Here is a 24,311-nt window from a genome sequence, read left to right on the forward strand (position 1 = left end):
ATTTATACTTTCAGCATAACTTACTCTACATACAAGATTTGCTTTTGTAATACATTATGTACCTGAGAAATTTGGGTTAAGGTTTATGAAAGGAATTGAGTTCATCACCATCTTCTTCATCCTTGCATATATGTCAAGCAGCCCGGGGCACAGAAAGATGTCCGGAATTATTTGAATTTAGCTTCTGCCCACAAACCTAATAACATAATAACTAAAAAATACTTGTATACATTTTTCTTAAGAGAGTCTAACTTAAGAAACCTTTATCCTCCATCCGCATTACATTTAAAGACTAGAAAGCTCATCCTCTGAATATTACCATTTTGTCCTACTCTTTTCCCAGATATCTCATTCTTTAATTCCTCTTAAACGCCAAGCATATTTCTAATATGAACTTCTTTTCTTCATTCCATTCACATCCATTAATTTCTAAATGTCAACCTGACTTTTGCATTTAATTTATCTTTGGGTAAGATAAAACTTGAGGCTTATCAGGGTTTCCCTGATAGCCCAGTTGGTAAAGAATCTGCCTGCAATGCAGGAGACTCCAGTTCAATTCTGGGTTGGGAACATCTGCTGAAGAAGGGATAGGCTACTTACTCGAGTATTCTTGGGCTTCTCTTGTGACTCAGATGATAAAGAATCTGCCTGCAATGTGGGAGACCTGGGTTTGATCCCTGGGCTGGGAAGATCCCCTGAAGAAGGGAAAGGCTACCCACTCCAATATTCTGGCCTGGAGAATTCCATGGCCTGTATAGTCCTTGGGATTGCAAAGAGTCAGATATGACGGAGTAACTTGCAAAAAAAAAAAAAAAAAAAAAGCAAAACTAGCTCCAGAGTCAAGAGAAGACAGTCACCTTGTGGTGATTCTTGCCCTTTAGTCTCCTGTGGACCACTTATTTGGATGCTTACCTTCCTCAAGAGAATAGCCATTTTCTTGTTTATGAATCATCTTTCCGCACGCTATATATCATTGTAAGAAAAATTTTTATCTTTCCTTTGTTGGCCTTTTCAACAAATGAGTTTTACACTTAGGAAGAAATACTCTTCATAACATGTTTATTGTGATGAAATATACATGATGTAAATTTACCATTTCAATTGATTTTTAGGAATACAATTCGGTGAGACTAAGTGTATTCATATTGTTGTACAACTGTCACCATAATCCATTTCGGGAATATTTTCATATTCCCAAATTGAAACTTTGTACCCATTAAACAGTAAGACTCGTTACTCCCACTGACTGGCAACCAGCATTCTGCTTTTTAGCTCTATGAATTTGACTACTCTAGGTAACTCATATAAGTGAAATCATACTATATTTGTTCTTTGGAGTCTGGCTTACTTCACTTAGCATAATAACTTTAAAATATTTCTTCATGTTGTAGCATGTATCACAATTCCTTTCCTAAGGCTGAATAATATTCTGCATTTTGTTTATGTATTCTTCTGTTAGTAGACATGTGGTTTGTTTTCATCTTTGGCTACTGTGAATATTGATATACAATCATCTGTTTGAGTCCCTGTTTTCTATGCTTTCGGATGTATATCCAGAAGTTACATTGCCAGGTCATATAGTAATTCCATGTTTAATTGCTTTAGGAACCACAATACTATTTTCCACAATGATGCATATCCTTTTCTCCCCTGAATTTCATGTAACCCTATTGACTGCTCTGCAAAGAACTGGTTTTAATGGTTTTTGTTTACTCATTTACAGCAACCACTTTAGTTATTTTTCACTGGTGTTAATTATTTGCATGGGGATCAACTGTCACCTGATGGGAAAGTACCTGTGTTCCAATGATTTCTTCTGTGTTCTGTCAAGCCTGAACACCTCGTGTAACCTTGACCATTATCTTGGTCAACCAGTAATGGTTATTCCCATTTTGCGGATTGATATCTTGATTAGATGAGTATGTCTGTTATGAGAATGAGTTGGCATAGCAAAGGGTTAACTGAAAAGCAGAGTAACCACAGGCAACTTCCACAGGTTACTTAGGGAGTTGGAGAAGCTGGTTGTAAAATCAGTTTCTAAATTCATAGCTGAACACTTTCTGCTGTGTCTCTAGATTTTTGTTTGCTTTTAAGGCTTAAAATTTTGTTTTAGAAATGTTGTAAACCCTTAATTGGCTTATCTTCCTCATTCACTCCATTTTGCATTTTTATTTTATTATGGAAAAGAGAGCATAATATGTCTAGCAAAGTCTTCCACCTTTTGTAATTCTAATTCTACAATATTACAAATGAAATTTGATAAACAACAGCAAACAATGGTATTTTAGGAGCTATTTTCAAAATCAGAAGAAACACCAAAAGAAATAAAAAAACATAATTTTATATAAGAGGTATAGGTTCAGTTCAGTTCAGTTCAGTCGCTCAGTCAGGTCCGACTCTTTGTCATCCCATGAACCGCAGCATGCCAGGCCTCCCTGTCCATCACCAACTGCCAGAGTCTACACAAACCCATGTCCATTGAGTCGGTGATGCCATCCAACCATCTCACCCTCTATCATCCCCTTCTCCTCCTGTCCTCAATCGTTCCCAGCATCAGGGTCTTTTCCAATGAGTCAGCTCTTCGCATCAGGTGGCCAAAGTACTGGAGTTTCAGCTTCAACATCAGTCCTTCCAATGAACACCCAGGACTGATCTCCTTTAGGATGGACTGGTTGGATCTCCTTCCAATCCAAGGGACTCTCAAGAGTCTTCTCCAATACCACAGTTCCAAAGCATCATTTCTTCGGTGCTCAGCTTTCTTCACAGTCCAACTCTCACATCCATACATGACCACTGGAAAAACCATAGCCTTGACTAGACGGACCTTTGTTGGCAAAGTAATGTCTCTGCTTTTTAATAGGCTGTCTAGGTTGGTCATAACTTTCCTTCCAAGGAGTAAGTGTCTTTTAATTTCATGGCTGCAATCACCATCTGCAGTGATTTTGGAGCCCCCCAAAAAATAAAGTCTGACATTGTTTCCACTGTTTCCCCATCTATTTGCCATGAAGTGATGGGACCAGATGCCTTGATCTAAGTTTTCTGAATCTTGAGCTTTAAGCCAACTTTTTCACTCTCCTCTTTCACTTTCATCAAGAGGCTCTTTAGTTCTTCTTCACTTTCTGACATAAGGATGATGTCATCTGCATATCTGAGGTTATTTATATTTCTCCTGGCAATCCTGATTCCAGCTTTTGCTTCCTCCAGCCCAGGGTTTCTCATGATGTACTCTGCATAGAAATTAAATAAGCAGGGTGACAATATACAGCCTTGATGTACTCCTTTTCCTATTTGGAGCCAGTCTGTTGTTCCATGTCCAGTTCTAACTGTTGCTTCCTGACCTGCATATAGGTTTCTCAAGAAGCAAGTCAGGTGGTCTGGTATTCTCATATCCTTCAGAATTTTCCACAGTTTATTGTGATCCACATAGTAAAAGACTTTGGCATAATCAATAAAGCAGAAATAGATGTTTTTTTGAAACTCTCTTGCTTGCATAGGTTACTGACTCTTAATACTGAAAGCACACAGAAAACTTAATAGACAAGTTTAAAGAAATAGTAAGCTTATTCATGTTTTTATAATTTATGTATTGTGGACTATTATCTTTCACTGTTCTTTGTCTATTAACCACATGTTTATTGAGAAGTGGCGAGGTTAGATAGTATCTTTCCAAATTTAAAGCTGACTTTTCTATAGAACTGCAGTATTTGTAGAGTTTTATTGGTTCACATAGATGGTGTCTATACAATTTAAGAACTTTTTAGATGTGGGCAAGCAAAATGTCAAACGTCTATATATATGATTATAGGAACAAGAAACTAAAAATATTTTCAAACATGATTACAAAGATGAAATTTTTTAAAAACTTGATATTTAGTTAGAACGCTTGCTGGTAATATACAAAAAGTATATATGTATACACACACACACACACACACACACACACACACACATATATATATAATAAAATGCCTACTAACTTTTTATTTCTTTTTTCATAAAAAATATTGCAGGAAATAATTTATAGCTCGTATTTTGGAATCCTAGTAACTCATAAATGCTCTCTGGAGGTCTGATGCTATGTCCATCACAGATGCTTCAATAAATAATTCCTCCCCTTCTCTACAGCCATTTGTAGCCACATACTATCTCTATGTTTAAATAGCAAAAGAAAAAAGCTGATCAGATTGTTTATGCCTTCATGAAGCTGACCTTACATATAATCAACATTTTCACATTCCACTCAGAAGTTTTAGGCCAAATAAGAGGCACTTTGGGGAAAATCAGTTGGATTGGCCTTGCAATTAAGTTTTTAAAAAATTACTTTTTAATCTCTTTTGTTCAATTTTTAAAAAACTACTGGGTTATGACTATGAACAGTTTGAAATTTATATCCATTAAAAAGTTTTAGCAATGTTCCAATACTCTAGAGCACTCCAAACTTCTGTAATATTTGTCTGACAAGATACTGTCATTAAACAGGGTCAAAAACTGGTAACCACACCTCCCCTCCACCCCTCGATGTCAGTCACAATTATGGTCCTTATAATTTTTTCTGTTTTCCATCTTTAACTCTGAAGGTGTTTGAGTTACCAGCACCTAATTTCATGGATGTTTTAAATGATTTTAGATATTTTTTGTGATAAGATATTCCCAGTTTCTCAGAAAAGACCCATAAAACAGGGGGGGAAACCGAATTAGGTTCCTGTTGCCAAAGTCCTGATTATTTTTCTGTCTCTTTCCCTGGAGGAGTCGGGGTAGAATCTGTCCCAAGGTCCAAGTGTCCCTTATGCAGTGGCTCTTCTTCTGTCTTGACGCGACCACGCACATGGTCAGATGGTGCTGGAGGAAACGACACGGGCGCGGGCCAGCCTTCCTGGAGAAGAGATGCTGGCCTGCTTGGTACCAGCGCAAATCCTCTGAATGTGAGCCCTTTAATCAATGATATTAAAGCCACCTTAAGTGCTTAATACTTAGTATAAAAGAGTCATAGCGTACAAGAATAATGGCAAAGTGGTAGACTACAGATTTATACAAAGTCTCATTTTAGTTCCAAAGAGCTTGTTAGGTTTACAGCATTAAGTAGGCTGCCCAGGTCCTCCCTGTTTCACAAACCACCTTCTTCTTCCCACTGATGTTTTTTTCTGTTCTTTATTCTTAATCTTTGGAAGTAATTGGAAGTAACTGTCATTTATTTTTGCCCCACAGTTTGCTCACTCTTGCTCTCTCAACTTCTTTCTTCTTTGGAAATGCAAATTTGTTTTTAGACTTGGGCTTCTTATCCATTTTTTTGGCAAGTGAAAGAGTGAAAGTGAAGTCGCTCAGTGGTGTCTGACTCTTTGCACCCCCATGGACTGTAGCCTACCAGGCTACTCTGTCCATGGGATATTCCAGGCAAAAGTACTGGAGTGGGTTGCCATTTCCTTCTCCAGAGGATCTTCCTGACCCAGGGATTGAACTGAGATCTCCCGCATTGTAGGCAGATGCTTTACTGTCTGAGCTACCAGGGAACTATCTAGCTCCCAAATGCTTCTCTTTGGATGGCAAGTATTTGAGGTCTCCATCCCCAGATATTCAAAGTACTGGCCTGTCCAATAGACAGAACTAAAAGGGATTGATCAGGTCTGTCTCCTGAAGTACTCTTTTATCACCAGGGTCTTCCTCAGTTTTATCACTGCATCCTCATGTTTTTTGGGCGGTGTCAGTTCATTTATAGCTCACTTAGCAATAGCAGTTCATCTGGGTGCTATATCTTAAAGTTCCTCCTCAGAGCTATAGAAACATCTAGGGTTAGGTCTATCCAAGAAAATACTGCATTTGTGATAGATACTCTGAGTTCAGTTTGAACTTTGTATCCTCAATGCTTAATTGTTTACTCTCAGGTTGCAGTGGGATACATGGAGTACCTGAAAATGTCTACATCTTGGTCATGTGACAATCTAACTTTTATCTTGTATGACAAAATAATGAGTATGTCCTTATATGGCAATGATGTGATTAAGTTAAGGATCTTGAGAGGAGAAGATTATCAGGAATTAACAGGTAAACCGTAAATGACATCATACACATCTTATAAGACAAAAAGTGAGGAATTTTAGGCACACAAAACCACAGTGAAAAAGGCAATGAGGTCAATACTGAAATGAAGCAGCCGTGAGCCACAGAACACCGAGAAATGTCAACAACCACCGGAAGAAGGCAAAAATGCTTTTTCTCCAGAGCCTCCAAAGAGAATAGAGTCATGCTTACACCTTGATTTCAAACTTCTGACTTCCAGAACTTTTAGAGAATAGATTTCTGCTGTTTAAGCCAAACAGTTTGTAGAAGTTTGCTACAGCAGGAATAAATATCAGACCCAAGTATCTCAAGTCTTCCCAGAGAACCATGGATAGGCATTTATTTCCCAGGCATTTTAGAATTTTACAGAAATAGCCTAGTCAGAAGGCCAACCATGAGTTAATAATTGATTAACCAATCCACCACACATGTATTAAGAACTCACTGGAAATTTAAAAGATGAACAAGCAGAGAGACTGCCAGGAGCACGCTGTGTAGGGGGTGGACTTAAAACAAGCAAAGTCAGGGTCTGCTCATGCAATTGCAAAGCATAGAAGAGGAGGCATTAAATGGGGCTGAGAAATAATCTTAAAGGTCACAGGAGGTGGTTTGGAGTTTGTCCTTTGGGCTATAGCATAGCATTCATTGAGGAATTTTAAATACCAGAGAAATTAAAACGAAAACTCTAATTTTATGTGATAAACATAAGACTCTTTGCAGTTGAAATAAAATAGAAATGTCTCTGTTTTCAACTCTCATGAACAATACCAGAGCCTCCCCTTGTTGCCTTGTTTCCCTATGTGATTCAGTCCCCAGTGCCCAATCCATAGAAAATTTTCCTTTCCTATGCATGATTGTATCCACATATGCTACATTGTTAGCAACTGGATTATAGCCCCATTCTCTGATAATGACTGTGAATTTAGTTCTGGATAATGAGTATTTCTTTTTTTTTTTTTTACTTAAATTTATACTGAATTCTAACACTTGCTTTATATTATGCATATGAAAAATAGTTTATATTCTCTAGATATGCAGCAGACCGTTGTGTGAAGTAGGGTGGCAGGGAGAAAATGAGAATCTGGGGGCAGGGTGGGACTTCCCATAGCTTTGTTCCATAGCTGAGCTTTTCTCTGTTAGGTGTGAATAGTGTAGGAGAGGAGAAAAATTTTTCCTTCTACCCTTCTGGGTTCTTGGCTGAGATCCTTGTAAATAAAAGACAGATTACCAAGAGGAAAGCAGAGGTTTATTAACATGTAGACCTCATGTGCACATGAGAGTAACCCTGGTAACACCTAGGGCAACCGAGTATCCCAAGGAGATAGCTTTAGAATTTAAGTTTAAATACCATCTTAATCAGGAAAGGGTAGGGGAACATAGGCCCTTGAGAGGGGAGTCAATGATTTTTAGGAAAGATGCTGTTGTAGTTCAGTCACTAAGTCGTGTCCGACTCTTTACAACCCCGTGGACGGCAGCACGCCAGGCTCCCCTGTCCTTCACTATCTCCTGGAGTTTGCTCAAACTCAAGTCCATTGAGTCAGTGATGCCATCCATTCATCTCATCCTCTGCCACCTTCTTCTCCTCCTGTCCTCAATCTTTCCCAGCAGCAAGATCTTTTCCAATGAGTCAACTCTTCACAGGAGGTGGCCAAAGTACTGGAGTTTCAACTTCAGCATCAGTCCTTCCAACGAACACCCAGGACTGATCTCCTTTAGGATGGACTGGTTGGATCTCCTTGCAGTCCAAGGGACTCTCAATAGTCTTCTCCAACACCACAGTTCAAAAGCATCAATTCTTCGGTGCTCAGCCTTCTTTATGGTTCAACTCTCTCATCCATACATAACTACTGGAAAAATCATGGCTTTGATTAGATGGACCTTTGTTGGCAAAGTGATGTCTCTGCTTTTTAATATGCTGTCTATGTTTGTCATACTTTTCTTCCAAGGAGCAAGTGTTTTTTTAATTTCATGGCTGCAGTCACCATCCTAGTGATTTTGTAGCCCAAGAAAATAAAGTTTGTCACTGTTTCCACTGTTTGCCCTTCTATTTGCCATGAAGTGATGGGACCAGATGCCATGATTTTATTTTCTCTTTGAATGTTGAGTGTTAAGCCAGCTTTTTCATTCTCCTCTTTCACCCTCATCAAGATCTTCCATCCTTGTCGAGAAAGAAGAGACCCTTAGAAAAAAGATAAGAGCTATGATAGTTTGTGACAAAGTCTGTCTGAATGTGGTGATGACTTCTGGTCTCTTCTGTGAGAAGAGTCGACCAATCTCACACTGAACCCCTCAGGGAGGAGATCTATGACAATTGAGTTTTGGAGGATTTCTCTTCTAGTCAGATAAGGGGAGCCAGAGGCAGACTCTACCTGCATTTGCTATTTTCCAAGTACCTACAGCTCAAAATAATCAATATACCAAAGCAACATGTTTGAGGCGGCATGCCCTAAACTCCTGTAGTCATATTTGGAAATTATGTGTTCTGCTATCCGTCAGTAGAAAAGAGCCAAGAAGATAAGGACAGAGCCCGATTCCGATTTACCTCCTCAGTCACCATCACACCCTTGACTAATAAGATTCTTTTCACGAGGTCCCTGTGAGAGTATTCCTAATCTATCCCCCCCTATATAAAATAGAGGGGTTGTGTGAATTTCCCTATTGAATAAATAGTTACTAATACTGATCCTTGTCAAGGATATGAATTTGTTATAGGTATAAATAAAAAATAATTAAATTTGAAAATGCAGTGACATTCTCTCCAACATCGCAAAGAATGGATAAATTCTCAATTGCAAATGTCACTGATCGTTGAGATAAGCCTTTTATTCTAGAATTAGTTTATGATCTATTCATGCACATGTAGTTGGAGAGTAAAATTCTCAAACCTAACACATTAGTCAAAATATCTCAAGGACATATGTATAAAAGAGGTAAAATTGAATGTATTTACGTAGCTCTTTGCCAAGAAAATGAAAATGTTTTAAGTAAACACTCTAGGAGCTGAGATTAGATGAGAATACTTGATATATGGGTGGCATTTGAATTCTTCTTACTTGGCTCTGCTTGGAGAAACACAATACTCTGAAACCTTCTCTGGTGCATTTACCAGCCTGTTGGCATCCTGAACATCAAGAAAAGGTGCCAACTGTGATCCTGAGAAACTCATTGTAAGCCTAGAGTTTATGTAAATAGCCGTTGTCCCAGAGATATACATATCATTTGAAAAACTGAAAACCTTTGCCCGTGGAAGTCTCTTTTCAAAGAGATATTTAATCCTGGAGCCATGGAGTTTTGGCAGATTTCCAATATTGTATCCGAGTACACAGATGTAATCTCACTGCTTTGTGAGCAATGAACAGCTAGACTCTGTAAGGGGCCTGCGAAGAGTCAGGGAAGACTGCCATCTGGTGGGAATGTAAAATTGCTACTGAAATACAGTCACAACCTCCCTGTTGCTATTTGCTTACAACCTAACTTTTAAAGCAAATATGAAATGATGTTTTACTGTATTTTCTTAAGAGCTAAAATTTTAAGGCTTTTTTTCAAATTTTTATTGGAGTATACTTGATTTACAACATTACGTTAGTTTCAAGTATACATCAAAATGAGTCAGTTATACATAACACATATATCCACTCTTTTATTTTTATTGTATTTAAAAAAAATTTTTTTTTAATGTGGATCATTTTAAAGTATTTATTGAATTGGTTACAATACTGTTTTTGTTTCCTGTTTTGGTTTTTTGGCCACAAGGCATGTGGGATCTTAGCTTCCTGACTAGGGATCAAACCCACTCCTCATGCATTAGAAGGCAAAGTCTTAACCACTGAACTGCCAGGGAAGTCCTTATATACATTCTTTTAGATTATTTTCCCACAAAGGCCATTATACACCAAATATTTCAGTAGATATCTCTAAAAGATACAGATTCTTAAACAATTCTGTTATATTCCTGACAACATTAGCAATAATGCCTGGATGTTATTATCAAGTTAGAATTCAAATTTGCCTGGCTCTCTATTAAATGTTTTCTCTAAATAAAATGTAAAGATTACAATTGAATGACATGTTTTAAAGTCTCTTTTAATCTATAGATTTCTTTCTGTTTTTTTCTCAGTTTGTTTGAGAAACTGGATTAGTTCTATAGTTTTCTACAGCATGAATTTTACCAAATGTATCCCTGTGGTTTCAAGAGTGGAAATGCTTTTCTTTTGCCAGTTAAATAGAGCAATTGTGTAGAAACTGAAATTAACTGTGATATTTTAGTTCTTTACCAAGCACCTTCTCTTTTTAGATTTCTTGTACTTCACATAGGATTTCTGTGTATCAGTTTCCCCCTTGGTCTACCACAAGCCGTATAATCTTGTTTTTGCTGTTCAGTCTGACTCTTTGAGACCCCGTGGACTACAGCATGCCAGGCTTCCCTACCTTCATTATCTCCCAGAGTTTGCTCAAACACATGTCCATTGAGTCAATGATGCCATCTAACTATCCCATCCTCTGCCACCCTCTTCTCCTCCTACCCTCAGTCTTTTCCGGTATCAGGCTCTACTCCAATGAGTTGACTCTTCACGTCAGGAGGTCAAAGTATTGGAGCTTCAGTTTCAGCATCAGTCCTTCCAATATTCAGGGCTGTTTTTCTTTAGCATTGACTGGTTTGATCTCCTTGCTGTCCAAGGGACTCTCAAGAGTCTTCTTCAACATCACAGTTCAAACCCATCAATTCTTCGGTGCTCAGCCTTCTTTATGGTCTGTCTCTCATATCCACACATGACTACTGGAAAAACCATAGCTTTGTGTATACGGATCATTGTCTGCAAAGCGATGTCTCTGCTTTTTAATAAACTGTCCAGGTTTTTAATACACTGTCATAGCTTTTCTTTCAAGGAGCAAGTCTCTTTGAATTTCATGGCTGCAGTGATTTTGAAGCCCAAGAAAATAAAATCTGTAATTGTTTCCACCTTTTCTCCGTCTATTCGTCATGAAGTGATGGAACCGGATGTCATGATTTTAGTTTTTTGTATGCTGAGTGTTAAGCCAGTGTTTTTCACTCTGTTCTTTCACCTTCATCAAGAGACTTTCTCATTCTTCTTTGCTTTCTGCCATATAATCTAGATGAAATATATTCTAGATGTCATGCATTCTAAGTTTGCTTTGCCTGTGAGTTGGCTTCCTTTGAAGATGTTCTTCTGATATGTTTTCTTATACATTGTTAGTTGATTCTTGAAGCTTGGAAGATTCAGATTTGGTTTTTTGGAAGGACTACTCCATGAAGAGTGCTGTGTATTTCTATCAGGAGGTACATAATATCTGGCTGTCTTTTATTTTTATTTATTAAAAAAATTTTTTTTATTAGAGTGTATTTGCTTTACAATGTTGTTATTAGTTCCTACCATATAGCAGAACAAATCAGCTGTGTGTTTAAATAGCTTCTTTTTTGGATTTCTTCCCGTTTAGGTTGCCGCAGAGCATTGAGTAGAGTTCTCTCTGCTGTGTAGTAGGTTTTGGTTTGTTTTTATAAAGTTGGCTGCTGTTGATGATCATTGCCAACTCAAATTATAAAGCAGTTCTGGGTCACTGGGTCTTGCTTCTGTTTTAAGAGATTAGATATCCCTAAGATGGGCCTCTGCCTAGGTACATGGTGGCACCCTGGATTTCAGGGAATTGCACTGCACTGCGGATTTGATAAACCTGATCAAGGTGTTCAAAAACTCTATTCTAGTTTAAATAAAATCAGATCTCATGAAATGAACAATCCTTTTTAATTACAGAAAAAAACTGTCGATTTAAGAATCCATTTGCCAATTCAGGAAACGCAAGTGCTGCAGGGTCAATCCCTAAGCTAGGAAAATTCCCTGGAATAGGAGATGGCAACCTGCTGCAGTATTTTGCCTGAAAAGTTCCATGGACAGAGAAGCCCACTGGGCTACAGTCCATGTGGTTGGAAAGAGTCAGATGTGACTGAGCACACACATAATGCAAAATAAAGATTATATTACAAAGGACACTGTTAAAAGAGTGAAAAATAAGGTACAGAGAAGGGAAGACTATTTATAAATAAGTAAGCAATATTTAAAAAAAGACTTTTATTCAGAGTATATAAAACTTACCAGTCAATGACAAAATTACAGACAGCATAATACAGAAAATGGGCAGAACAACTGAATGGTTGTTATTTGCAAAGTACTAACAGTTACTTCACGGTGACCAATATAACATTGAAGAAATAGTTAATCTCACTAGTCACTTGGGGAATGTAAATTAAAACCGCAGAGAGATAACACTATAGATTCATAGTGTGGTTAAAAAGACAGACAGTATCAAATCTTAGCAAGAATATGAAAAAACTGAATCTCACGTACTCTGTGTGACTATAGTCTGGAAAATTGCTTTGCAGGATCTACTAAAGCTAGGCATATACATTCCTTATGACCTAACAATTTTGTGCCTACAGAAATGTAGGCATATGTGCACCAGAAATTAATGTATATACATATGTACAAAAAGACACACATTAGAATATTTATAGCAGTGTTATTTGTAATAGCTAAAACCTGGAAACAACTCAGATCTTCTTCAATAGTAGAGTATATGAATAAATTTTTGTATATTTGTACAATGGAATACTCTCTGAATTTCAGAAAAGATGAAAGAATCCAAACACAAAAGAGAATATACTCTATTATCCAAAATATGTAAAGTTTCCAAACAAAAAAGAAAACTGAACTATGCTATCAGAAGTCAAGGTAGTGGTTAGCTTTGGGGAAGAGGAATTGAAAATGTGAGTGGGTTGAGGCATGAGAGAGTTGCTGAGTTGCTATTAATACTCTATTCTACTTCTAGTATTTCTTCGTCAGCCACATTAAAAGGAAAAAAAATTAATTAGTCAAACCCATCAAAATGTCAAAAAGTTGAAATTATCAAAAAGATTGAAATAAGGGTTTACAACACTCTGACAGCAAATTTCACCATATTTTATACTTTGTTATGTGACATTAGCAACTGAGAAAATGAAACCTTAGTGAATAACAATATATTTTAAAACAAAGCAATAAGAATATGAAGACATTTGTCTATAGGTTTTCAGTGCTGTTTATAACTATGCTATTCTAAATCTAGTACTTCATTGTACTTAAAAGTCACTATAATTAATGTTAACTTGAGTTTTTCTAATAGTAAGGAAAAAAATGACATATTATTGTGTAAACTAGTTCTTCCTAAAAATGGCTAATGTAACACAAAGAAGCAATATGGTGACAAATTAAAACCATTTCTTTTTATGAAAATAATCTTATAAGATGTATAGAAAAATGCTTATGATTTTAATATGCTAGTACATGTAAAAGGCATAGAATATGGTGCCTGACACTTAGTAAGCACAAAGTAAATGTTAGCTATTATTATTATTTATTCAAACAAATGACTCAGTGAGGGACATTTTCTATGAAGTTGTGTGAGAGTTCAATTTTTCCTGACATGTATGTTCATTTGTTTTGCCGGATTGTGCTTCAGTAATGGAACCCATGAAGTATTTTTTAATGCACTGGAGAAGCCATGATTCTCTCCCTTAATGATTTCTTTAGTAAAAGCATTGCTTTATGGGTGAATGAAGTTCAACTAGTTGATAGAGGAGCTCCCTTATCTAGAATTTTTAAATCCTACAGGAGGCTTAGAGTGGTGAATCTGCATATGAAATGTACTCCCAAGGTCATTATATGCAAGTTACTATAGCAAAGAAATTGTAGTCAGAAGTTTACAAAGTTCTACAGGATGTTTTGAATATGGTTAATTTATAGAAACAAAAGTAAAAAATGTAGTAGGATCCTAAACTCACTACACTTTGTGAGGGGAGAATGATTATGGCATTTTTTTGTGCTATATAAAGATTTATTTATAAATTATCTGACGGCAAGTTATTTTTTCCAAAACTGAAGATTTATTAAGATTTATTTTACAATAAATCAAGTGTTCAAATTTGCCTACCTAATGCATGATTCCAGTTGCCTTTTGGTTGTCTATAACCTAGAGGGATACATATGTACACATTTGAGCTGGCCTTTCAATAAAAAGGACAAAAAATAACTGAGAATCACTTACAAGGAATATTTTTTAAAGGATGCTTTAAAAATATTTCCAAAGCTAAGTGCTTTAATTCCTGAAAACAACTTTCAACATATAAAACCTCTCATCTTACAAACTTTAAAAACTTAGAAACAAAATTTTTAATCATTTACAAACACTTCCAAAGAGTTTCAGTGGGTTTTGAACACAGTATTTAAAATCTTAATTAATTGACAGCTCAAATCTGTTTGGGTTTTAAAAAAGAATTGTATGTTAGGAAAAATAGGGTATTACTAGCTGTACTACATTCCTTTGTACTACATGTACTACATTATCTTTGCAAAATTAGTAGACTTTGTTGAAATATAAGCATCATGATTTAGTGAGAGCAATTAACAAGGTACTGTTTCCATTTAGATCAATGTATTTTTGTGAAGCACTACTTTTCATTGGTGACACCCACTTAAACTCAGTATATAAATCAACTTAATTATGAAGGAAACAATTGAATTGCTGTATCATAAAGTGTTAAATCAAGATTTAAAAAATAATGAAAACCATTCCAGCATTTTTCTGTTATTAATAAATGAAATAAAATTTTGCTTAAAATATTTTTATTTCAACTTTATTAAATTTCTACTTTGTTTTACAATCATATGTTGTATAGTAAATATACATAAATTCATATATACTAGTAGAGTACATATGTAAAATTTTGTGTATTTGCACATGCATCCCCTGGAGAACGAAATGGCAACCCACTCTAGTATTTTTGCCTGGAGAATCCCGGGCCAGAGGAGCCTGGCAGACCACAGTCCCTAGGACCACATAGAGTCAGACATGACTTAGCGACTGAGCAACAGCAACAAACACATGCATCACATTTATGTTATATGCTTAAATTTTTTATTATTAAAAACATGCAATCAGAATGGTTTAAAGTTTGCTGATTTAGAGGTTGGTAGGAAAGAGAAAAGATGATGAAAGAGATGAGTGAATGAGGGTCCAAGAGAGAAGAGAGTACAGTGTCTCTGGAGACTGAGGGGAAAGCATTTCTTAAAAAATGATGAGGTTGGTAACAGAGTTATGTGCAGCAGAAAGCTCAGGAACCATGAGGTCTGAGGAAAGGCCATGGGATTTATGACTGATGATGAGAAAGTTATTGGTGAAAATATTTTTAGTCAAGTGGCAGGCACAGAAACCAGATTCTATGCAGTAAATATCTGTTAATACATGAGTAGGAGAGAAGGAAAAGGAGCAATAAGAATAGTCCACTCTCACTAAAGTCTGGCAGAAAATGAACAAAGCAGTGGAGAGGCAGAGTCAGAAAATAGTGTAGAAGTGGGCATAGTAATTGAGACAGGGAGAGGTGGGAAAGAAAGGGTCACAGTCAGAGAAGTGGGAACATACTTTAGAAAGTGGACAGGACATTTTGCAAGTCAATGAGAAAGAAGAGAACTTAACTGACTTTCTAAGCAAAGACAAGGAAAGTTGTGGAAGTTGATTTCAAATAACTGTTATCTCATTGAATTAACTGATTAAATATCATTCTATGATTGAGGAATGTCAGGTTGCAACTTCAGCTTGATATAGGAAGAAAAGATTTTGAAACATCGTCTATGTATGCCTCACAAGGAACTGAAGTAGAGATCCTCAGATTGCTAAGTAATAACTGAGGACCCAGTGTCACCAGGCAACATGAACTTATGTCAGAGACAAATGGGAAAATTACAAGACTTAAAAAAAAAAGAAAAAAAAAAAACAACTAACAGCAATGAGCCACCTTTCAGGAAGTGAGAGAACAGAAAGTGACTTCTAGGAATAGGCAAAATGAGTGGAATAGAAAATGAAAATCTTAACAATCACAGTGAGAAAAAACTGTTAACGTGAGTTCCAAGGATCCCTTAGGTTGGAAAACAAGTGAGATAAGGAGGAAGCTAGAAGGAAAAAGTGAACTGAAGACTGAGAGGGCAGAATAGGGCTAAGTAAGAATGTGTGCAGAGGAGAGTGCTGGAACCCAAGATCTGGATGATGGAGAAACTCTGAGGGCCAGTGAGATCCAAGTTCTAACTGTACTTACAAGAGACTTAAAAAAAAATGAGTAAAAAATAAAAGTGCTACAGAGGCATGAAATGTTAAGTCCTCTGATGTCATTTTGGTTAGAGGGATGGCAAAGAGCAGGCCAGGAGCTGAAGAGAACATTGTGAGCACAGTGGGAGAGGATCCTAGAGATGATGGAGGGATCGTGCCAAGATTGTGCAAGAAATTTAGAGATGTTGTTGGATGGTGGTATGAGAGCACGCTTTATAAAGGGCATGGAGAATGGGGTGTGTGAGCAGGAAGAGGTCAGACAGCAGCCTTATGGGGAACGCGTTTCACAGAAGTGTGGCCAGGCTTGAGGTGAGGAGATGGGAAGCAGCCTTTGAGGAAGACATCCTGTGTTGGGCACTCTTTCAAAAGAGCAGGAGATTTTTACATTTTAATAGCACTTTGGTGGTAAGAGTGCCATTTTGCAATTCATAGAATGCAAATACCTGAAGAAATAGATGACTGTTACTCATCAAAGCTGTTGCTGGCTCAATTAATAGTATAGCAATGTTTTAAATCAAGTTGCCAGGATGGATGACTTTCAAAGATCCTTGTGAAAGCCTGTGTTTTAATGCCCAGAAGGTTAAAATGGTTTCAAATGTAATTTTTAAGAAATGAATTTTAAATTATTTTTCTAGATACAGAACGATTATATGGTAGACTGCAGTTCCCATCTGCCATCTGCATCAAGCCTTGCTCTACTGGACATTTTTCAAATGCTATTCGTACGTCCACTGATTCAAAACTAATTTCACCAAAACTAATCTAAACAAAAAATGTGTCACATAATTTATGTTGCTAGAATTTCTGTTTCTCTAATTCAAATTAAGATTAATTTTCCTTCCCTTTGGCCACAAACTGCCCTTACAAAGTCTAAAGAGTTAGGATTTTCCAATTAAAATAGGAGCCGTGAAAGTTATAATAACCACATGAATTAATCATCTTAAAACTTTCAGGAAGGCCAAATAATGAAAAAGAAGAAAATATATTTCTACACAAAGAGCTATTCCTGTGTTCATAATAGTAACACTGTAAGTAAGCCAACTGCTGTATTTTCTAGGGAATACAGTTGTCACAGCCCCTCTAAAACAGCAAAAACTTTTACGTGCCTGTCCATTATCTAACAAGTCTAACATCTTTTGAGGGCAGCCAGACTTCTCATTTATTTCATTATTTGTATAACAAACGTACAGAGTAACTGTCTCCTCTGACCTTATTTTAAAATAAAGGTATGTTGGTCAAACATTACCTCAAGTTTCCATTTTGTCTTTGGCTTAATTCATAGAAAATTAGAGTGGCAAGAAGTAGATCGAATTGAGCTTGACAGAACAGTGTGAAGAGGTTCTCGGCCCTGAGACTCTGGAGGAAAATTCTTAAATTAATTTCTTTCAATCAAAGTGTATTATTATATTGAGTTCTTCTTGCACCTGTAAACTATGATTTTTTTTTTTTTCTTTTTGCCAAGACAGTGACCAAATAAACATCAAATTAAGATGGTGGGACTTGTAGATGTCAAATTATCTAGTTGCCAGTTTTCAGCAGAGGAAAACTGCTGAATGATTTATATGGATGATCAATGAAATATATTAGTCCTTATTAACTTCCTTTGGTACATAATATGTTCTGGAAACAGGTCTTTGAAAGCAGGCTTAAAGTAGGCTTAGTAATAACTGAAGGATTTCTTTCCCAGAGAGCATGGTGTGATTTGTGATATATGATATATGATAAAATCTCTAATCATAGTTCCAAGAGGGATAGTCTCCTTTGGATCTGGCCCCAGCAAGTCCAGCAGGAAGTGGAGGGCCTTGAAGGGCAGAGATGGAATATTCTCATCTCTTATCAGGGCAGCTAGGGAAGCAGATAAAGGCATCTTTGTTTTCCATGGGCCAGTTGTCTCTTTTCTGACCCAAGGGAAAGGACAAGGCAAATAGAAAACCCCAGCTCTTTTAAATGTCTAAGCTTCTGAGCAGTCCTTGGAGCAGGCTAGGATAAGAGGGCTTGGTCCCACCTGTTAACCACAATTAGGCCCAATAGCATCTAAGTGTCAAGCCACATGTGTGCATGCACCTGGGACTGTTGCTGAGGCCCTCAGTCAGCTGTTAGCTCAGAGTCCGGCCAGTGTGATCCCAGGGTGCAAAGAAGGTGTGTATGGTAGAGAAGGGAAGAGCCCTGGCTGAGAAGGGTGAGTGATGCCAGCCAGCAAGGGTCTCAGAAATGCCAGACAGGCCACAGCCTGAAGTTCTGGGAATGGAAGGGAAGGTGGGCTTCCAATGGGCTTCCAATGGGCATGCATACCACAGGCCTGGGCAACCCCCTTGCAAACAACCTAAGGCTGGAAGGGACTGAAAAGGTTTCAGAGATGGTTTGTCTTTGGAATCGGACAAAGCAAGGCCAAAAGCATTCTCTTTCAACTGGTACAGAGAACGTTTTCTTTGCAGGAAAAAACAGTTAATTTGTGTAAATGGATGATTGTATGAAACCTCAAATTATTGTCTGAAACAGAGGACTATTTATATGGATGATCAACTTTAGATTATTTTTCAGTTGATATTCTTGCTTATTTAAATATTTTCCTCAGGAAAAATACCAAACATTTGTTTCCATTTAATTAAATCTTTATAGTGCACAATGAGAAATTTATTACTTTTTCCAAACCACTTGATAACCTTCTAAATAATTTATGGTGATTGAACCATAAATGAACCAAAATGAACCATAAATGAACACACACACTAGAACACAGATTACATAGAGCATTACATGTTCTCCTGGAAAGATAATTTGAATGTGCACAGCAAACCTATATTTCTTGTGATTAGATTTTGGTCTTTGCTTATTTATTTTAATGTATAGGCTCAAATTATTGTTACCTTTTTGTTTTAAGTAGAATTCAATTCCGAGGAATAAAGTTCATGAGAAATTTTTTCCTGAATATTTCACATTTGAAATTTCTTCTCAAGTATCCCTTGAATTCACTACTCTGAAATGAAAAAATACAGCCAGTGTAAAAGAGAAGTTATTTATATAAGCAGAGAAGGAGGTCACTTTTTTAAGTCTGTTAAGAGAATGATTGATTTTAACTGGGATATTTCACATTATTTTAAATGTAGAAGATGTTTAGTTCCTGGGCCAAGAAGTCCCTCTGTGGCTTTCTAAGGAAAGCCCTTGGGGAGAAAAGACAAGCAAATATAATCACAAACTGGGAATCTCAATGGCTTGTTTGGAAAAGGGTAATTTTTACCCAACAACATGGCCTAAGGTATGAGACGAAAGATAGATTTGAGAAAGTCTTTCAATTTTTTTTCCATGGCTATCTGGGTTAACTTTTTTGGGACAGTGTTTATTTGCTCCTTTCTTTGTGCATGAGAAAAATATCCAATATCTTGTAATTGGATCATTGCTTTCAGCAGGAACAGTAAAAGCAGTACTTAAACTGCAAGCCAAGAATAACATGACAAATAATTTAATAGTCATTTTATATTAGCAGACAGGATGCTAATGACTCATTTCTAATGACAAGTTAAATGGAAATTACACAAAATTAACAGGATCTATTTTTGAAGTACTATAGAGTGGTCACAAAGGCCCAATGACTGCCAGTTCAGATTTATCTGCGTCTCTATTGTTTGCACACATCTTATTTTTCTCATTTTTCTCAGACTTGATCTTCAGATTGAAAGCTTGATATCACTGCAGCAGTGCCAAACAGAGGGTTTTATTTCTTCTATTATTGTTAGGCCACAATTTCATGCCTTGGGAATATGGGGCCACTGTTTATACATACTCAGTTCTCAGGTTCTCACTTTCCCTGTCATCACCATTATTTGATTTATAATCTCCATACGTAGTGACTGTCTAACATGAATCAGAGAAATACATGAGATGTTACATAACATAGTGTTTGCAATGATTGCAACAGTAAGTTCATTTAAAGCACAAGATTTGTGATGTGCTTTTTTAATGGATAAAAGAAGTTAAAATATGTGTGCCTTTCAACTATATAATGTTTTACTATTAAGAGTGAGTGGCTATCACTCTTAACATGTGAACCTGTGACTGTATATTGGTCATTGATAAGCTGGCCTCTTTTTCTTTAAATGTCATAAAAATTGTCTGTATTTTATTCATGCATTTCTTTGTTTGTTTAATTTATAGTTATTTAATACTATATTTAAATGCCAAAATAAGGACTAAAAATAATAAAGGCATCATCTTTATTTTCAGTGCATTTCTATTTTAATCAAAAGATAGATATTAAACATGAAGCTAATTGTTGTTTGATTGTATTTGTGAAAATTGCATTTCAGTAGAAGTATAAGTTTCTCAAAGATTTGGAAAAAATGTTGCTAGCTAAAGACTACATGGTGATGAAAAATGGATAGGAACTCCAGACTTAGTAAAAGTAATGAGGAAGCATTTGTGAAGAACATTCTAGGTGAACAATGTAGCAGAGTCACAAGAGAGAAGGTAGGGAGTGGGATTATAAGAGCTAGAAGGCTACTGGACATAGAGAAAATAGAGGGATCATCAGATCTGAGGTCCCAATGAGACCCATAATTAGTCCTGGGGACAAAAGCCCTCTTCGAAATGAGAACACTGGATGGAGTATAGAGAGACACTGGACTTGAGGATGGGAGATTAGTGGAGAAAGGAGGACATTTAGTGATTTTGAAAGTGGAAAATGTTCAGGTTATGTCAGATTTCAGATGTGACTCTGGAAGTGAAAGGCTAAGGAAAAGAAATGGAAAGTTTATTTGTAATAAGGAGATCCAGTCAGGGTACTGAAAGGAATATTTGTATAGGTATGAGCATCACTTGGGATCATGGGGCTTGAAGAGAAATAATCCAGTCTTTTTATGAAGAATGAACTGTGACTAGAGATTAGTGGACAGATGGTACCAACAATAAAGGAGATACTGCATAGCTAGATGGCAGGAATAACAGAGCAACAGGGATTTTTTTCAAAGAGGTAAAGACATCTATTTACTCAATCTTATACTCCTTTAAGGGGAGGGCATGACAACCCACTCCAGTGTTCTTGCCTAGAGAATCCCATGGATGGGCTACAGTTCATAGGGTCTCACAGAGTCGGACACAACTGAAGTGACTTAACACACACAAAACTCATTTAAAATATTCTACACACCAAATTAACATAAGCACTAGGGGCCAGAGCATCTTCAACCTGAGGGTATCTAGGGTGTGGAAGAATAAGCAGCCATTGTCATTTGCAATGCAAGTGCTGTCCTTAGTGAAGAATGGAATTTTAGTCAAGATTGGAAGGTAGAGACAACGTTCTGAAAGAAAGTTAAGTATGCGGCGAAATTTGCAAACCATAGCGCAAAGTTCTGAAGGCACAGTGGAAGAACTTGAGAGATAGGAAAGAAGGAGAGAAAGCCACAGGGCAGAGTGAGAGGTGGGGGGTGGAGGGTGGGTGGGGTGGGTGGTGAACCGGAGCTCAAAGAAGAGCAATTGGCACTGAAAAAATGGAGCATTATGGAAATTTTACTGTAGCACAAAATCAATACCTGGGGATGGTTTGAAGACTCAGGGACCTGGAGGGAAGGGCTAAGGGAACAGAGTTTAGAGGAAGTGGCAGAGTTAGTAGCTTAAGAGATGAGTACCTCCCTTCTCATTCAGACCTGGGAACAGGAACTCACCTGTAATAACTAAAGCAAAGAAGAGCTTGGAAAGCTTCACTGAGCTTCACTAGAAGAGATCAAAAAGTGGGTACTGTCTCTAGCAAAGTGGGGTTCTTAATTGCTGAAATGATGATATATAAAATGTCCAACCTGCCCAGAGGTTTACACCAAGAAGCTCCAGGCTTTTGTAATAATTGACCCATTCTGATCAAGAGTTCATTTTCTTTCCTCAGCCTTTCATGTTAAGCTTTCAGGTTTAAGAATTTTATTTAGATTCTGCACTCTTCTCTGAAGTCTGGGATACACGTTAGTTACATAACTTGCATGAACTTTTCTGACATTTTCTCCTCAGTGTTTTAATGTCATCAATTGAATTTGGTATGAAAAAGTAGGAAACTGCATTCCTTATTGAACCTAATTTACTGCTTAGTACTTCTCAGTACAAAGTACCATGATTTAATACTCATCTAATAACTTGAGATAATAATATATTTTCCAAAGTATCTAATTCAAAATCAGGAAAGTATTTTTTTTCAAAGCTATGAGGTACTACAGGCTTGAAAATAATTTTAAAAATTCATGTCAAGTGATGGACTTAGCTTTTATGGGCTGTGGATGAGTCAAATATAAAGAAGTACAGTGACTTAGTTCTAGTTAATATCAATATTCAAGCTGTGATCTTTTGAGTTGTCCCCATAATATCATCAGGATTCCATTTTTTTGTCATTAAATTGGTCAGGCTTTTTGGCAAAGGCTTTGGCCAGTGTCAGCGTCACGAACCTCATCTGCAATGTGGGAGCTGGTAGACCAGACCCAGAAGGAGGTCCGGCCCCATCCAGCACTGCTGTCCCTACTGAGGGAAAGAAGTAGAAGGAAAGAAAGAAGAATCTGAAGAGTCTGATGATGACATGAGCTTTGGTCTTTTTGACTAAACCTCTTTAGTAACACATTCAAAACAAAGCAGAGCTCTTAAAAAAAGAAGGAATTTGAGAATTATCAACAAATGACTGTACTCTTCTAATCCTCTGCCTAAATAGTTGGCAGAGATCTAAACATGGATCCCCAACTTCCGGGATCTAATGTCTTATGATCTGAGGTGGAGCTGTGTAATAATAATAGAAATAAAGTACACAATAAATGTAATGCACTTGAACCATCCTGAAACCACTCCCCCTCACCCTGGTCCATGGAAAAATTGTCTTCCATGAAACCAGCCCCTGGTGACAAAAAAGTTGGGGACCACTGGTTTAAGAAATTATAGTTGAACAACTTAGAGTCTGAGACTTCTTATATTTACGTTTATGTTCTCACAATGTTCCCAGCATCTGGGATACTAAATATAAATGGTTGTTGGATGTACCAGTTATCTATTGTCACACAATGCTGTTCGCTCACCAGGAAAACTTAGTGGCATCCAGATAAACACATTTTTCATGAGGCTCTGGAATTCAGCTGACCTAAGTTAGTTTTAGCTCAACTGGTTGGGTTTAACCAAATATTTAAGACTCTTCTAGTCCTTAGTTGTCTCCACCAGGATGACTGGGGTAACCTGACTCTAATTCCTGTCCTGTTCAACCTGCAGAAGGCTAGTCTGGGCATGTTCTCACGATGTAGGGGAAGGACACCCATGAGTAAGACCAACTGTGCAAGCATTTTCAACTCTGTGTCACAGGTGTCAACTTCCTGTTGGTCTAGCAAAAGTCACGTGGACAAATCAAAAGTCAGAGTAAGAAGGCAGTGCAAAATCATACAGGAAGAACATGCATACAGAGGGGAGCAAGAATTGGGGCCAATGGTACAACTGGTCCATTGAGTGAATACATGGATCAACGAGTGATGGAAGAGCACTGGACTAAGGGTTGGGAGACATATCCCTGAGGCACTGTTCATTCTGTTAATTTGGGTATATTGTTTAATTGTGAAGGACCCTAATTTCCTTAATGGCTCTTCCCAAACTTTAAAAGCCTTTGATTCAAGGTTTTAATGAAGTTTTAATGAATTTAATGCTGTATACAGTCGGTAAGAGGAACCTAAGGGAAGTTGTTCATTATCCTACTCCTTAGTGAACCAAAATGGCTAGTGGTTAGTGTGGATGGCCAAAATTGATTGGCTACTTTTGACTCCATGAATCTCTGAATATGTTGTAATCATATCCAAGCTGAAAAACTTCTAATCTGAATTTCAGTAAGGAGCAATGTGCTGAAAATTCAATTTCTTATTTAAATTGAAAATTCAATTCAGTGCTTGCTCCTATCTGATGATTCTTTTGAAGCATACAGTATGTCAGGGCAACATCAAACACTATGACATTTCTTATAAGTGAGATGTGTTTTAGAGTCCATTGATGTTTTACCTTAATAATTCATTGTTATGATGAATTGCCATTCTAAAATTGACTAGAGGAGCTTTGTCATACTTGGATAATGTTGATAAAAGTGTAGGTTATTTTAAAGTAAATATTGTGAT

General features: G+C 37.0%; 1 protein-coding gene across 1 annotated transcript in view; it reads left to right on the forward strand.

Moving 5' to 3' along the window:
* Positions 1-24,311, forward strand: part of THEMIS (thymocyte selection associated) — a 191,381-nt gene that overhangs the window by 158,799 nt on the left and 8,271 nt on the right. The gene's annotated exons all lie outside the window — the stretch shown is intronic.

The sequence above is a fragment of the Muntiacus reevesi genome, chromosome 3 (assembly GCF_963930625.1).
Source record: "Muntiacus reevesi chromosome 3, mMunRee1.1, whole genome shotgun sequence".
Taxonomy (NCBI): domain Eukaryota; kingdom Metazoa; phylum Chordata; class Mammalia; order Artiodactyla; family Cervidae; genus Muntiacus; species Muntiacus reevesi.